Source organism: Mya arenaria, chromosome 5 (assembly GCF_026914265.1).
Source record: "Mya arenaria isolate MELC-2E11 chromosome 5, ASM2691426v1".
In the NCBI taxonomy this organism is placed as follows: domain Eukaryota; kingdom Metazoa; phylum Mollusca; class Bivalvia; order Myida; family Myidae; genus Mya; species Mya arenaria.
Window position 1 is genome coordinate 43,011,548 of NC_069126.1, and position 15,562 is coordinate 43,027,109.

General features: G+C 32.4%; 1 protein-coding gene across 2 annotated transcripts in view; it reads right to left on the reverse strand.

The window, feature by feature from the left end:
• Window positions 1-765: 765 nt before the first annotated feature.
• LOC128234531 (basal cell adhesion molecule-like) overlaps window positions 766-15,562 on the reverse strand; it is a 51,183-nt gene continuing 36,386 nt past the window's right edge. For both annotated transcript variants that reach the window (XM_052948797.1, XM_052948798.1), the window contains exon 5: window positions 766-905. The gene's annotated coding sequence lies outside the window, so the exon portion shown is untranslated. The remainder of the gene's footprint in view (window positions 906-15,562) is intronic.

The following is a 15,562-nucleotide window of genomic DNA, read 5'->3' on the forward strand; positions in this document are numbered from 1 at the left end:
ATCAAACAAGACTGACAGTGCGACATAAACAAGTTTTGATTTTGTTTTTGTTACGGGTTGAATCATTGTAAGTTAATAAATGCTGCAGACAAAAATTTTCAATGAGCTATATTGTCATGATACAAACTTCGTTGTTAAATGTCTGCGCCATACAGAATGGTAGACGGCTTATACATGCAAATACTGAATTCATTTTTTATGATAACAATCATACAGTGTGCCTGTACAGTATATGTATTTTAACATTAAAGCAATGGTACTGTATTTGTCGGGAATCCCCCGAAATATATGCATGCCCTGAAGCCATTTTTAAACAAAGTCAACAGTACAAAATCATAAAAACATCGGCTTATAGGTTGGAGGTTTTGTTTATTAACCGTACCATACATAACGTAATGTTTTAGAGCGCTGTGATAATGATGACGTATTTAGCGTATCCGTATAGAAACCTTGCATCCGAACACTAGCGACAAATCTTAAACTTAAACCATGTAATCTGTTTTTATTAGCGATTATGTAACCAGAGGATCCATTGGTAAAATGTTTCGATACTAGTAGAATCATACTTAAAGCAAATATATATCTAAATAAATAAATAAACTCACATTGTATATTCACCGAAAACGATGTGTAGCTTATTCCCGTTTCCGTGTTTCCTCTTGTGGGATCCATTATGTTTGTGGCTGTCAGGGTGTACTGGCCTTGGTCGGCGGTTTGCTGGGCATTGGTCAGGATCAAACTGTCTCCAGACATTTTTCCACGTCCCGGAGTTGACCAGGTGTACGTAATAAGGGTCGGATTTGCGGAACTTATGCAGCTGATAGTGCTGTCTGTGCTCTCGACTAGTACAGCAGAGGTCGAGATAGAAGTTCCACTGATGGTGCATGATGGTCTACTTGGAGGATCTACGAATGCCAAAGTCACTAGTTATTGTTATGTACATTCTATATAAACGGTATAAAGATTGTTTCATATTAAGATAATTCACAGAACTATTTCTAATAATGAAAGTGTTTTAAATGGTTTGTCCTAAACAGTCTTAAAACTTATGTTACCATAAAAGGTAACGTATGTGTACCAGTTGTTGTGATATTTTGCATGGCGTACCGGTAAACGCGGTATTTAATAAGGTTGCCGTTTCTATTCAGCGTTGACATTGGCAAAACAAAACGGCAAATTTGATCAATTATTTCCATACAATTTAATGTTGTTAACTGTTTATAAATTTTGACATCAAGCATATGATTTATTTTATTCTTGTAGGATAAACTGACTATGCTTGATATGAGTTTATTTATTTTAAATTAAATTGGGAAATAGAAGACATGAAAAGGAAGAGTATCCGTGATTCGTAATATAATTTGATAAAACTTGTGAAATCTTCATGTGCATATTAGCTGCGTTATACACGAAGGGAATTAAATAAAAAAAAGCACGTGCCCATCACAGAAGTTCTTGTTTGTTACCGATTTTGGCCTACTCTCAAAACTTATATTTAACATTATGGTAAGTTCATTTAACACAATGCGGCTTAAAGGATAATAATGTAGTACATCGAAATCATTTTAGGTTAAAATACTTATTAAGAGGATGTTGTCCTTCTACCCTTCGTGTATATAAGGGCCTACTTTCTTTCTTAGCCCTTAAAAGTGTTTGTTAATCTAGTGGGAACCAGTAAAGCTCGTCATTTATTGCTCAAATAAGGAGCGTTCAGCTCGGTAAGAAATTTGTATACATGTTTATTTACAACAACCAATGAAAATCAATACGGACATACCCGATGTACATGTACATTAGTACATCGTCACTTTCCGTAAAACAATTCGAAAATAAACATTTATGGAAAGTTCCATATTTGATCATAAACTATAATTTACAGCTTTTTTTCACAAAATGCGATAATAAATATTTGAAACACTTCCTAATTTCCTAAAACCAAGCTACGTTTAGAAAACAGTCAATCCGCAGAAACGAAACAAACCCCAGGACAATGCACTATTTCAGAGGGCTTATTACACTTAACATCTTTATCACAGAACGACCATTCCACTTTGACATTGACATACCTTGAAACCGTCTCACGCTTTTTAGTAACTTGTATATTTTATAACAATATGGGGATTTAATTTCGGATAAGATGACAATCTTTACCGGTTTTGAAAAATTATTCAAAGTTTGATGAGAAAGTTTATTTCGAGTCATCTTGCATACCAATTTATTGGTTAAATAAATGTAAAGCTCAAAACGAAATATCGATTTGCTCTCAACGTCTTGGTATGGCAAAATGACTGACGCCTACTGTTCTTTTCATATAATTCGTAACGAGCGTCTACTTCACAGCGGTATCAATCAATAAATCATGAGCGAAAATCCTTTGGTTAACGATTAATAACAAATCGGTTTTGCGTTCCAAGGGATATCGTAAATCAAAGATAATAATATTAAAATATAATTATATAGTTTGTGTTTAGCCGACCACAAATTTTGTTTGTTTTTCGTACAGAGGTTAAAGGATGAACTAGCTGAATATTTCTTTTACATTGTGAAAATAAGCTAGGTTGGTAGTCATTTATTTTGGACGGTTATTTTCTTGTGTCCAAAGTATATATATCATTGAATCAATTACTTAGTAATTATGACATTAATGATGCCAAAAAGTAACAAAATGCATGTCAACTGTTCCCACTATTAGACGATGCAATGTCTATTTAAAAAAAAAAATGATCGCAATAATAAAAAGAAACATAATCTTATTTTGTAATATTTTTACCAAAGAATATAATTCAGGTATGAGCTTTTAAACAGGGATGATTTGGGTATCTCAAGAATTTTTCATTTAATAATGATAAATTTGCAACTTGGTGACAGTGTTCTTGGGCAGAACATCGTCAAAGTTTGGTTGTAGAGTAAATCGTATAAGTAACTCCAGAGTTATGCTCAATTTGCGTACAAAGAAAAATAGCATTTTGTATTGTGCTGACAACAATTTTATTTTTAATTTCTCAATTATGATCGAACTTTGCGAGAGTGCTGATGTACATAGTGTCTCGGTAAATCTATGTTGTTCCTTTATTCCATTGTTAAATTTATTTTATGTAAACAAACATAATACTTATTTTTTAGTGCAGACATACCTTAGGTACCTTTTAATCAAGTCATGAAACTTGGTGACAGTCTTTGTCAGGTTTTGACTATAATGTATCGCTCAAACTCGATCGTAAAATATTGTCTTTTTGTCTTGTATTAACATGAGCATACATATTTAGTACAATGAGTACATTTTTCCCAGTATCATAATATTTACAATTAGTAAACCCATGAATTTTGTTACGAACGAAGAGATAATTCCGAAGTTACATAAATGATTGCAACTAATAATCGAACATGGCCAAAACATTATGCCCATATACACAGTTATTATTCCATCATGATTTGATAGAACTACTTGATGTAATTGTCTGGACAATATATAAACCTGTATTTTTTTCTCAATGTAAAAAGAACATAACCCTGGACATTAAAGCTATTCATTTCTCAAATTGTGTTAAGCAACACTGAATAGAGGTATACTACTGAAATCAGCAGCTGCCACTCTACAGTATAATAATCATAACAGAACTTTTATCAGCTATTTCAAACGCAACAAATAAATATGTAAACGTATATCCAACTTTGCTCACGCTCCAGAAACATGTAAATATTCAGGAACATGGTTCTTCAAAGAAACATGAGGACAGGGACGAAGCAGAGAACACTTCCAATATTTCTAGACAACTAAATGTTCGAAGTTCATAAATTGCAGAATTATCATAAACATGAGCAGCTTGCCAATACAAAGATGAAGGCGAATTAGCGTCATCGATAGAAATAGCGATTGGCTCACGAATTTCCCTTAACTCAAATTGAGTCCAAACAAAACATATCTAAATTACTATATATTACACATGCCAAAATATATTGTTGGAACTTAAACACAAACTGAAGTGGGAAAAATCTGTAAATAAGGATTTAGCTTGGAGATAAATTTACACAATTTCTTACAATGCAACAATCGAAACACGTATACGAGCTTTTCAATTCAAGCTAATGAACAGAATCGTGCCTACAAACGAATAATTACTCAAATGTAAATTATCTAACACTAGCTTGTGCGACATATTTTTTCGCAAAATATAAACTTTTTAACAAATATTCTGGCAGTGCCATATCATACATGACCTATGGAATAACCTCATCTCCAAACAAGAGCTATATTTTTTGAACTCAACGAGGTAAGCGTTCTTTTTTAAATGAGCGAAAGGAGTAATAATAGCAGTATTAACTTCATTATTCTACTCATTTTGTCTTAAACGCAGATGTGAATTAAACTTTCCATTTTCGAAAAGTACTTGCGCATACGCAACACGCAATTTGACACAACGTAAACGTGAATAGCTCTAATGAAAAATAAAACAAACTAAATGTCCACATACATTATTGGGCATTTCTATCATAAAACATGATTATTATTTTTTCGTTTTTATTACTATTCTTTGTACGCCCATATTTAAAAAAACCCATATCAATTCGATATCGTACATAACGTTGTTGTTTTGTTTTACATAATAAACTCTGCACCATTATAATGAAAAAATAAGTATATGTTTACTTTATTTCGGTATTGATATTGTTTTATTGATAAGTGAATAAAGAAAATATTGCATTAGTTGAATAACTTGACAATTGACATAAGTCCTAAAAGTAATAAATAATAACAAAATGTTAATTCAATTCAGAGATCCCAAGTCTCAAGATAACTCTGGAAAAATAAAATTCTTATTTTAACTATATAAAACAGTATGCTTTTATTAAAGAAATATTGAACTGTAACAGACCTTCATTTTAACGAATTATAACACATTTTTACACATAACCTTACAAATGTGCAGTGATTTTACACAGTTTACAATAACTTGAATTACACCGGATGTAATTGTTGTACACAAGTAATAATGCACAATTATTAACGCTTAGACGTTTGAATTCTGATTTGACAAGGGTAACGTTTCATGTTTACATGCAACCAAATAAAAACCGAGTGACAGCAACAAGATCCGTTTTAAATCCTTTTTGAGAAAAAAGTAAAAACTCTTAGATTTTATAACCTCATTACAACAAACAGTTCACAAAACGAGCTCTTTCACTAGGTTTTTGTTTCAAATTAAAACAATGGTATGACTCTTCTATTATTGAAGTCAGAGTTACAGACGTTATGCAACACGGACACGATCTATCACGGGTCGTTTCATTAAACACATTTTTAATTCATCGAGCTAGTTCAGGACATATGATAGAAAGCAAGCCTTTCTGTACCTTGCTTACATGTTTCCTGGAAAAGTGGAATATAAATGTGGATAAAACGATGATGAGTGTTGGATTCTTCTCGCTTCTCATGAGCATAGTAATCCAAAGCAATATGCTGTCTACATGCTACATGCATTGAAAAATGTATTACCCGAAGTAATTTAAAACAAAGAGATGTATCTGAGCGTTTATATCCCATTTATGTTGTTAGATGACATGAAGTAGCATCCTAATGATTAAGAGGGAGCTGAGTGAACGTATTGAACAAGCCATTCTTAGTAATTAAGATTTACTGCAGATCATCTTACTCACTGAGAATACAACAACATTACCAATGTGACATCTGACACAAGAGTGTGTAACAGGTAACTGGCTAAAGGCGGTCTTACATTCAACCGCAAAAAATAAAATTCTTAATGATAAAGATTAGTACTATTTTTTGCCTTGGTGTCATTACATTAGCTGAACATGTAGGTTGTGATCTAAACGAACAATGTATACTAAGATGATATCCAGTAAGAATCATTCCATAAGCACTATATACTAATATGAACTAAGGCGCTGCCTCTACGGGCTTGAAGAGCTATTGCCGGACATTTTAAGTTTACTTAATGTCTAAGTGAAACATACTAGTAGTAAAAGGGAAACGTTTTTTTGTATATTTAAATAAAACTTTTTAAATAACAAGCAGTTCTGTTGCTATTAGCAATTTATTTAGTGTATACGCAACAATATTCAATAATAATGTATACATTATATATAATGCATTACTTTATATTTTATATGAAGTTTAGAGTTAATCTTCTTAATTAACTTAAATAAAACTACTATGCATTTGAGATCAAGTACACAAACGCATTTGAGGAATATGTTGCAAACAGAAAATAAATAAAAACAAGAGCTGTCACAGAGACAGCGCGCTCGACTATTCCGCCGCTTTTCGGTGTATGGACTGAAAAGTTTTGGAGAAACATGCATTGATCACTGTTATATTAGACTTTAATGCAATACATGATGTGCTGAGATATTTACATGAATTGGAAAATATTTGAGGTGGTACGCAAACTTTAACATGAATTGTAAGTTGAAAAAGGGGAATAATTTTGTCAAAATGCTTGATAGAGTTACCTCCTCCTGTGTACAGGTTGGGGGCATGATGGTGAACAAGCCTGCAAAGTTTCAAAGCCAGATGTCGATGGACTTTGAAAATATTTGAGGTGGTACGCAAACTTACACGTAAATTCTAAGTAAAAAAGGGGCATAATTCTGTCAAAATGCTCGATACAGTGACCTCATTCTGTGTACAGGTTGGAGCATGATGGTGAACAAGCGTGCGAAGTTTCAAAACAGTATGTCAATGGACTTTGAAAATATTTGAGGTGGTACGCAAACTTTAACATAAGTGGTAATGCTGACGCTGAAACTCGGGTGACTAGGGTAGCTCTCCTTATTCTTCGAAGAGTCAAGCTAAAAATGATCACATATCAATAATGTTGCATTGAAGTATATTACAAGCAGGGGTAATTATAATTTTAACTAGAATTGAATGGGTAAAAATCTATTTAAATATGATGGTAAAACATTTAATCAATTACTAATAATTATGATTGTATATGAACAATATGTAGCCAAGCAGCTCTGGAAAATTGTCTGCAAAATATCTCAGTGAGAATACAGAATATATTCTTATTTGTTTGTTACAAAAACATACACCACACCCCCGCCAAAAAAGTTGCAAAATGTTAATTATGAACAAATGTGTTGTTTAGATTTTAAGGGCAAATACAATTCTGCTTTAATTACAGAATTATCTTAACGATGCTTTCAATAAACTTTAAAAAAAAATTGTGTTTGCAATGACAAATCTGACAAACATCATGTCTAATGATCAAATTATCTAAATTTCAATTAATGAATATTGTAAACAGCTTTTCTAAAATCAGGTATAAACCAAAAGACCTGTGACAGTTGAATATGCAGCAACACATGTATTTTTTACAGATCACCAACAGTGACCTTTTTGATAAAAAGGTTGTTGTTTTTTACATCTGGTGGGAAATAAAATTGTATGAATACATTAATGTTAAAATTTTCTAACCTTTAAAGGCCGAATATGTTATGACCTCTTATGAGGTATATTCTAAATGAAGCATGAAAATAGTCAAAACCAATTGTTCATATCATGGGACTTTCAAGACCCAGTGTATTAAAGATTAAACTTATCAAGGTGTAATTACAAACAAATGACTTCTAACCCTCACATAATGTTTAACCCACAGGGTGATCTAAAAAGAAATGATAAATTGCAATTACAATCAACATTCAACAGAGCTGAAAAATATATTCTAAATTTAGCATCTATATAGAATATACAATAAAAGTAATCAAGTCAGTGATATTGTTGGAACACACCCAAATAAGAACCCAGTGAAAAACTTTCAGCTGAGCTCACTAAGCACTATTTCATATATTTTTTATATTTGTTGAGTGTACCAGCTAATAGAGCAAGACCAAATTTCAGTTCCAAAACCATTTATATATGAAAACAATTGAAACAATTAAAATGATTATATTATATTATTTATACAGAATGACATCATGAGGCTATTAAACTATTCACATATGTTAATATGCACAAAATAAGGCTACAGTTATCTACTATTAATTTATATAGATTTGAATAAATGCTTGCAATATGTACAATGTCAAATTATGTTGATAAAATTCAGTGTTCTCAAAAGCACAATCAATGTTTTCTGTACTGACAGCTGGATCTTCAATATTTAACATATATATCAGTTTCACAACATACAGTGATCTTGGACTCATTGACAGTTAAAACACCATAACTACTATACACCGAACTGGTGTCTTCTTGAAAAAATCATGAATAAAAGAAACCGAACAAAGCAGCAAAAACTGAAAGTATCTGGTTTTAAATGCTAAATATGGCACAAAATGAACAGAACAGAGTTTTGCAATTGTCTATACGTTGCTCAATTATTACATAATTGCTGTAAATTTCACATTTTGTATTATTCACACAAACAAGTTTGACAGGGGTGACTAACATCTGTATTCTCTTGAAATATGGGATTCTGTGCTGCATCCAGTTTCAAATTGTTTGACCACTTCAGGCTGCTGGCACATCAGAATCTGCAAATAACATAAAAGCAATGTTATTAACAGAATAAAAATACTAACTACTACTGTAAAGGTATACCAGTTAACAATCATTTGAGGCATACACACTTCTTTATGTAGTAATAAATTTGATATAGTCACATATGGTGATAATTGAAGAAGTCCAACTTTAACCCAAATTATTTATTTATGAAAAAACGTTTCGGCCATTCGGCCTTCATCAGGTTGTTTGTATATAATGAACAGGAAATGACGTCAACATCAAATGACGTCAACGTTGATAACGTTGATTGATAACGTTGATATAGTCACATAATGATAGTCATAGTGTAATTTGACGGATTCAAAGATCAAGACAAAATAGATGAAATATATTATGTTTGAATATTTTGCAATGAGTATTTACCAACTCCAAGGTAATTTACTACAAATAAGCATTTTGGAGGAGTCAGAAATGCACTTGCTTAGAATCTCTTTTTACTTGAAGACATTTTCTATTCTCTGGAGGTGGTATGGAATTCCAGACAGAACTATCTTGAACAGGATTTTTTGTACATAAAGGTCCTTTAGAGCTTCAGCAACCAGGTGGCTATAAAAAAAAGAACCAATACATTTGTGCTTTTACAGAATGTTGAAATGTATTAAAAGTATTGAGGAGTCAAAAACCTGAAATTTATAAAAAAAAGCAAACAAAATAGTTCATTAGAAAATGATATAATCTCATGGCCGTGACCGGAAATAATTTACAACCAGCATGAAACAATGTTATTTAGGAATGAAACAAACAGAAAAGATAAACTTAAAAGATTCAAACTCGCTACTGTTTGGATACATTTTCATAAAGTGATTGTGAATTACTAATAATTTACCGCATGATGTCTAATCCAATTTGAGTTCGGCTGGCTGGTCTGTCATCATCCCCATCTCCAACCAGTTGCAAACAATAACAAATTAATAATAAGTTATTAAGGAATTGGATTACTGAAAATGTCCACTATACCTGGTTGATGTAATTACTAAAAATCTTAATTTCATAAGGACATTCACTAAAGGCTTCGAGTTGGGTTGTTGAAGCTGGCATTAATGCACCAGTGAATTGTAACCATCCCCCCAGGCCCGGGGAATAGCAGGGACTTTGACTTCTGGTCAAGCCAAACCCGGCTAAAATCTCCGCCCTGCGGGGACGAACAAATGGTAAAATCCCTGCCAAACGCCCCCGCACCCCAGGGACTCTTGGTTGGCCCATTCCCCGCTATATTTTGCGCCAAGACAAAACCACCGCATTCATCCGGCACTGCGGGGCCACCTGAAAAGTAACTAGAGCTATCACTGAAGGTGATTAATACCCCCGAACGCCACTCTGATATGAAATTGCAGTCAACTATTTGGAAAGCCAACCTATAAATGACAACTTTATTTTATGGACTATCGTCATTGTAATTTGCTAAAAAAAGTGTAATGATTCATGTACACTGAACTCCTTCTCATTGTGCTGTAACATTGTATAAAATTTTATTACATTCCATCCGGTAGATTTCAAGTTATGCTCCGGACAAGAAAAAAGTAACAAAGGGCAATTACTCTGTAATTGACTCAAATAGAATTGCGGTTCCTATACACTGCACTTCCTCTCATTATGATCTATCACTGTATGAAGTTTTATTAAATTCCATCTAATAGTTTTCAAGTTATGCTCGGGACAAGAAAACAGTATTAAAGACCATAACTCTGTAATTAGCTAAAATAGAGTTATGGTTCTTGTGCACTGCACTTCCTCTCATTGTGCTTTACCATTGTATGAAGTTTCAATAAATTTCATATAGTAGTTTGCAAGTTAATGTCTGGAAAAAAAAACAACAAATAAAGGGCAATAACTCAGTAATTAGCTAAAATAAAGTTATGGTTCTTGAACACTGCACTTCCTCTTATTGTGCTTTACCATTGTAGAAAGTTCCAATGAATTCCATCCAGTACTTTTCAAGTTATACTCCAGACAAAAAAGTAACAAAGGGCAATAACAATAACAATAGTATTAAGCAAGAAAAGAGTTATGGTTATTATACACGGCACTTCCTCTCATTATGCTCTACCATTGTATGAAGTTTAATCCAATTCCATCCAGTAGTTTTTAAGTTTTGCTCCGGACAAAGTTGCAACGGACCGACTAACAAACTGACCGACCACAGGGAATAAATATTATTAAAAGTTAGAAAAAACAATAACATGATAGTATTTAACAGTTTTTTTCCATTGATTTTTTAACTGAATTGTCCCTGACATGAGGAAATAGTAACTAGATTTTTTTTTTACTTCTTATATTGATACTTATTGTTCTGGGTGGTGAAAGTTACATTCACAGATTTCCTAAACAAAGATGAAGTTTACAGATGACACCTCACATTTGACAGTTTAGACATTATTTAGTTTTTGTATCAGATGAAAGAATCAGCTTATTTTTGTATCATTAAAAAACAGATCACAAGTGTATGAAAATATCCCTTGAATTACATTTTTCCTAAAACATTATTAAGTAACGGCTTTTTCTGCCCAATTTGGGAAAAAGACCCTAGACATTTTGGATAATTTTGCGTCGTGAAAATGCTGAAATTGGGAAAATTAACTGTTAAAAGAAAAAGCTGTCTACTCTCCTGGGAATTAGGAAATGATTTTATATTAGTTTAACTCTCTTTAATAGAACCAAAATGGCTGAAATATCAATCCTTGGGTGTAAATATCTATTGCAATTAATCAATCATGACAGATAATAATTCATACAGATATATATGAATGTGATAAAATTCAATGATTTCCGAGTACAATTATCAAAAAAACTTTACATCACATAATTTATTAGGATGTTGAAAATGAACCAGTACATTTTAAAAGACTTTCTTAATTATTTTTTTGAAGATTGGGAAAAACATCTTATATTTTGCTTTGGGAATGGGTGCGAAAGTCGAACCCGTGGATACTATAGAAAAACCCGTATCTGAAACTCACATTGGCAGCTAGATGGTTTATGAAGGTGACTTGATAAGAACAGACTCATATACTGACAATATTTTTAAATCAACAGGCCCCAATTTCTCGAAACTTTTTAAGCTTAACACGCTTAAGTTGCTTATTTCAAACAGCCAAAATACATACTTATAGTGAATTTTGATGAATGAAAAATAGTTTATTGTGATAAACGTAACCATAATTCAAATTTAAAGGATTAAAACTTTTAAAGGAGTATATAAAACGCAAAATATTGAAAAATGAAAATAGTGGGTTTAGCTTAATCCTGTTATAAGGGACTTAAGAAGTTTCGAGAAATTGGGGCCAGGTATTTATATGGTACACAAACAGTTAATTTTAAATTGGTAAAACACAAAAAACAGCGAAAAAAGCAATATTGCGCCATTGGCAAAGGTTTTCGCTATATTTTTTTTCTTGCAATTGCACAATCTGGTGTCCCTTACAGTTGCACTCCCACAGATTTAACGTTTTGACAACTTTCTTATTTTTGTCTTTTAACGAGCCAATTTTTGTGTAAATGCATGGAAACAAGTTGTATAAGACTGCTGACAAAAAATTTGATCGCAGATTTTTATATCTTATTTCAATTTTTTTTTTTTTATTCATTTTTCTTAAACAGTTAGGCCACTCCTTTTTTATTTTTTGGTTTACAAGAATTTTTGGGAAAAATGTCCACCGGGCGGTCGAAAAAAAAAAAAAAAAAGGAAAAAAGTCACAAAACATACTCTTAAAGGGTAAAAATCAGAGAACAACATAAAAACATTGAAAATTTATATCATTTACATGACATTTTAAATTTTTAAACTGCTATTAATGCATGTTTTAATACACTCAAAGTTTCAAAGTTCTAATTAAACACACAGTTTAAATCTTACATACTGTGCATATAAAACATCAATGAAATTGACTATAAAACATGTTTACATGTATAAACTACACTTTTTATCAAAGATACATTGAATATCACTCAGCAAGACATTTGTTAAGCTTCAAGGGTATGCTAAAGCAAAAGTGAATGCAGAACACTAAACTGAACAATATTAAATTGAAAAAAAGAGAAGGCAATTTTACGCATTAAAATACATACAATTGCACTGTATTAAAACAATACATAATATTTTCTAAACATTGTTTCAGTTATTTCAATATTGGAAAATGCCAATAAAGTGAAATAATTACCAATTTTGTAAATTAGGAAGTAAGTAACATTTTATGAAGACATTTGAGCTTTAACATTGTGAAAGCAATTCCTGAAAAACTAAAAACCAAACTAGACCTTGATTTGAGTTTTAATAAACTTTACCATGGTGGGTCCTAGTTGTGTGTAACCCGATCCATGCTAAGTTCGGATATTTTCGGACCGGGATATTTACCATGGGATGTTCACCAAATCCATTTCAAATTCAAATCTTGCAGCAAATTACAACATCAGTACATAAAAATCACATAACAAAATAATAAATCTAGCATGTGACTTAACTGTATGTACCAATGATAGTAACAGAGAAATCCATAATTATGTATCGGATATTTTCATCTTCTCCCAACTCCGCCATTTTGTGTATACACGAGTTCACAGGGCATCTATACTTCATGCTTGTTTATTTTTCATTTTAAAGAGTATTCCTTGGTTACAACAAATCTCATTTATAGTGAAATATCAAGTTCATTACAAATTGAAATGGACTTATTCAAAATAGTTTTCCGTGTTGTTTTATCTAAATGTTTTGCACACAACTCCTGGCATTAGTATTAAAATGTCATTGAGACATGTGTTCAACTCTTTCATTGTTTTTACTCTACTATTAACCCAAACATGAATAAACGTGTATTCTAGAATAAACATAAGCTTTACATTGACTCAATTTTTAACAACAAGTATTTTCAAACCATTTTGTGATTTCAAATCCATAAACACCATCGACCGAACTTGTGAAACTAGGTCACCGGTGTCAACTTAGAAATTTTACTTTCGATTTCACCACTCACACTTAGTGTACTGCTATTTGATATTTAACCATAAAATGTTTTTCTCACACATAATTTACAGATATTTGTGTCTACTAATTCGATGGCAGCCGCTGACAATTTTATTTTTTATCTATAAACAATAATATTTTCATGACCTAAATTGGCGGGGAATAACAACAATCACGTGACAGTTATTGTTTGTATCGGCTGTTAAATTTGCCAATGTTTATTGCTATTGTTATTTTAACAACTCCTGCATATTTTAATTAATTATTTCATACAAAGAATGACTGCTATCGTCAATTCCGCCATTGCCAGCGACGCTGCCATAACAGTTGACTGGCTCACATGCTATCACTATAAATTGGCAAATGCGGCCACGGAACAACAAACCAGTCGAGATCTACTGCATTCGTACTCTTATCTGTGCGTTTTTCTTTCGTTTCGCACCAAAATCAATACGGTCGGGAAAATAATTTTTGAAAAAATAGTGAAATTCATTTTTATTTTTTTTGTACTTTTCGGAAAATTAGACCCGCCGGTTTTGTAAACCAATTTATATAAAAGTAGTGGCCTTAGTAACGTTTTAAAAACATAAAACATTAATGCGCCAGTCAAATGTAACCACGCCCCCCCCCCCCAGGTCCGGGGAATAGTGGGGACTTTGACTTTTGGTCAAGCCAACCCCGGGTAAAATCCCTGCTCTGCGGGTACGAACTGGTGGTAAAACCCTGACCAAATGCTCCAGCACCCCAGAGACTCAATACAAGGCCTAATTTCCGCTAAATTTAGCGCTAAGTCAAAACTACCACGGTCACCCGGCCCTGCGGGGCCACCTGGAAAGTAAAAACACGGCCCATTTCCCCGGCTATCCCTTGTATACCCCTGGACCTGTGGAAATATAAAAAAAAATCTGCAATCAGATCTTTTATCAGCAATCTTTTATCATTGGTTTGCAGATATTTACGCAATAATTTGCTATTTCCAAGGTAAAAAAAAATAAAATGTAAAAACGGTAAATCTGTGAGAGTGCAGCTTTAAATTCAATCACTGAGAAATGAAAATACATGACATGAATAGGATCATAGCTCCACCTGCTAAATTGTCATTATTTATTGTCAGAATTTGAATTATTTATTGTCAGAATTCGTATTTATCCATTGAAGTACAATTGGGACAGAAAAATGTACGACAATTGCAGGGCTGGAACCCGGGACCCCTTTGCTAACAGGGCGAGTTCTTCACCAACTGAGCTACTGAGATGCATTCACGTTTTCTGACAATCTAAATAAAGAGGATGGTACCATGCCATAACTTATGTGCGATAACTTAATGAAAGAACAAATAGTGAATTTGTTTTGTTCTAGTGTAAAATCCTGATGTTCATGAATTTCACTGAGTGAGAATCAAAAGCTATATTTTAAGAGTAACGAACTGAAATATTTCGCGATCTATCACAAACATAACAATTTAATTTCAGACCCTCAAAGTGTATAAAATGGCATTCAATTATAATTATTGAAGTAGGGCAACAAATTATAATTTGTATACAAAGATTACATTATTTTGGTAATGAAGTTGTTCAAATTGTGTCCCAGCCCTCTTAGCACTGGCATTCAATATTTATTTGAGAGCTGGCTGAAATTTCAAACAGTAAAAAATATCAAAATGTTTGAAACAGTGAAAGATTGTTTTTCTATTGTTTATAAATGTCTATAAATCACCACAAAGCATATATAATAAAAAGTTTTGAATTTTGCTACGCCTATGCTTTACTATATTAGAGCTGGCATTGTAAATGTCTTGTTAATTTTACATGAACAATATCGCTTTTTAAGTAATTCATACAGTATAGATTGGGTTTGAAGAAAAAATTGAGAAGAAAATATTTCTCGACCATATTCTATCTCAAGTCGAAACAGCAGTTAGGAAGAGTAAATTGCACACTGCACGAAGAAAAATCACTAATCTACAAGCATGTTAAAAAAATTGAAATATATTGCGAAAACCGCCACTGTTTTTGTGCTGAACTGATGACCCCGCTTTTTCTGATTATATGCAGAAGAAAAAAAAGTATTATAAA